The sequence below is a fragment of the Atta cephalotes genome (genome assembly GCF_000143395.1).
Source record: "Atta cephalotes unplaced genomic scaffold scaffold00018, whole genome shotgun sequence".
NCBI classification, from domain to species: domain Eukaryota; kingdom Metazoa; phylum Arthropoda; class Insecta; order Hymenoptera; family Formicidae; genus Atta; species Atta cephalotes.
Genome location: NW_012130082.1, coordinates 3,506,484 through 3,509,525, shown reverse-complemented (window position 1 = coordinate 3,509,525; position 3,042 = coordinate 3,506,484).

Below are 3,042 nucleotides of genomic sequence, written 5' to 3'. Positions count from 1 at the left end.
GTGTGTGTGTGTGTGTGTGTGTGTGTGTGTGTGTGTGTGTGTGTGTGTGTGTGTGTGTGTGTGTGTGTGTGTGTATGTGTCAAAATTACTTATTATTAAATTACAATAAATAGTATAATGTAATGAAATTTCGTGTTCGTAGCGCGTAAAATAACATTAATCGTACAACTGGGAAATAAGTTTTTGTCTTTGTCTTATTTTCATATTTAATTGCTGATTGAGAAATATTATCGCGCACAAAATTAATAACAGAGGTTTATCAATATAATTTCCGAACGTTTACCAATATAATTTCCGAATGCCAAATCGTTTTCCGTGCTAAATGCAGCTATCGAGAGCGATTAAAAGCACAAATGTTTCAAGAAGGAATCACAAACGCGATAGAACAGCGATATCGGTGCAAGTAAAGAAACAAAAGATACGTAGTCTGGAGAGTGTTCTTCTCGATTTAATTCCGCGGGGCTTTTGGTTTTCTATTGATGTTTTTATAAGACTGCTATTTCGCCGATTTGCGAGGTCGATGGAAGTAGAGAGATAGAGAAGAGATCTTTAGGGGAAGAAGAGAATCCGCCGGGAGCGAAATGAACCTCCGTGTACCGTGACTCTTTCTTACGGCATCCCTACTCTTGTTGCGCTCTCCTACGTTATCGAGCCAGATAACGACGGATACATAATACACGGGTGACTGCGTGCGATTCCACGAAATCCATGGAAGCCATCTTTACGCTCCACCGATCAAACGTTACTTTGCACAGATTTTTCCTTTTTTTCTCTCTCTCTTTCTTTACTCTCTTTTTCCGACCATCTCTAACAGAACGACCCAAACAGTGCGCCCTACCGCCCGCTGCAAAGGGAACTCATTAAAGGGCTATTGTACGGAGGAGGCCGATACTTTCGAAGATTTGCAGGTGGAAGCATTGCTCGAGAGAGCGAGCACTGAATTGTCGATAATTATTGCGTTTGTTGTGCCGCCTGTGTTCACGCGGCCAGATATTTTCGTCGCGATTTTCACCGATCTCGTAATCAAAGCCACAATAAATTGTTACGTGGCGAAGATTTGTCGGAAACATTTATTTTGAATATCCAGAATGGCTGCGTACAGCAAAGAAAATTTTGTAAATATTATAACTCTTTCATATATTTTCTCTCTTTTATATAATTTATATTTAGATCCAGTGAAGAACTAAGGGCTAGACTAATCATATTAAGGATATTTTATTTATATCGTATCAACTAAAAAGTATATCTGTCAAATTATCAATCGAAAATAGCTAATATAAGTCAATATCATTCAAGAAATTTTAATATTAGCCCGTGAAAACATCTTGAAATCAACTGCAAAACAAAACGAATAATTTAGCTTGTAATATTTTATGCAGTAAAATGAATTTTAGTTTGCTGCAATCTTAGGTTAAAGTTTTAAACAAATAAGTGAGTCCAAAAAAATTTTTGCATAATATTATATGTATAAAAACAAATTTTATAAAATTTGATGTAATTTTAATATTACTTTCTATCATCAAATTTGCAAAATAAATATTATAAAACGCAATTTTCATAAGAATCAAAGCAAAAAAATTAATTAACTTTAATCAACAAGAAAATTGTGCTCAAATTTTAAATACATAAGAGACAACAATAGAATGATCTGTAAAAATTCCTAATATTTTGAAAATAGGTAAAAAACTTCTTAATGATTTTATAACAGTTGCAGAACTTTCTCTGCTGAAAACAATATCAATATCAGGATTTCTTATAATGAAAGTATCTTTATGTTCGCGCTTTGCAATTTGATACTATTTGTACAAACTTATACGTTTGTACAGTTTACAGCTCGTTAATGTCTAATGACAGATATATCTTGCACGAGATCGATTCGAGTTGATGGAGAGTCATTAGTGTGCTTTAATCGATCGGTTTTACAGCTTCTACAAGATAATGTCTCGCCGTCGACGGAATACGACAAGATCGATTGCTCCGTCGACAAGGATGTTTGTATTAGAGTCAACAACCGCGAACGGTCATTCGCTTTATGATCGCTTGCATCAAGCCAAGCTTAGAAGCGAATTTAGCATCATTTTCTGTTTTATTTCAAATTATGGCAATTATGGTAGAATGAGAGTTTACTTAAATAAAACGAGCTTGGATATTATCAGAAAATTAAAGAAATGGAATAAAGAGTTTTTGCTGTTTGAATAAAATTTCAAATTCTGTAAATAATAATAATAATGGGACAATATCTTGTTACTTGTTTAAATAATAATTATTACTGTCATTACTTTTAATTAAAACTTTATCAAATAATAATAACTTGTTCGTAATGAAAGTGGTACCTTTTCCCGTTTTGTGTAAAAATATGACAAATCAACAATCCACGATTATGTACGCTCGCGAGATTGCTGTAGTAATTTTACGATCTTATTTTAATATTAACACAATGTGAATATCGCGACTCGAAAACGCCAGTCGATAACGGTATGTAACGTCGCGCTTGTGATAATAATTGATTTAATCCTGATATAATTGCGAGCACGTACGAGCTACGACTTTTACGAGAGCGAACGAGATTTTGCGAGAGTGCGCGGTCGCGAGCGCGGATGTGGGCACGGATCCGAGTGCGACCGATGGAGTGGGGGAAGGGAAAAGAGGGGAGGGGGGAGAGAGAGATTATTTCCATCGGGTATTCATTTTTAATTAAATTAATCGAGGAATCGGCGCGCTAATCCATGGAATTCGCGTAGTAGTCGCTTCAGCGTGACGGCCGTGCGCTATTGCAGAATTCCGTGAGGTTGGTAAATATTCGAGGAGCGCCGCATTGTTCTCATTACGGCGTATCGCGCCACGCTATTCCGATAACTTCATCAGCCGGTATTCGACATCGAAATACCCGTAGATAGGAATTTCGATTCGCGCGTGAATATAAATAAATACATGCGTGTACGTTATCGGCCATTGGTCTCGCGCCTGTATCTTTACCGAAAATGTGAGCATCGCGACAAGGAGGCGAATAAGAGCGTTATCCTCGTTTCTCTCTCTCTCTCT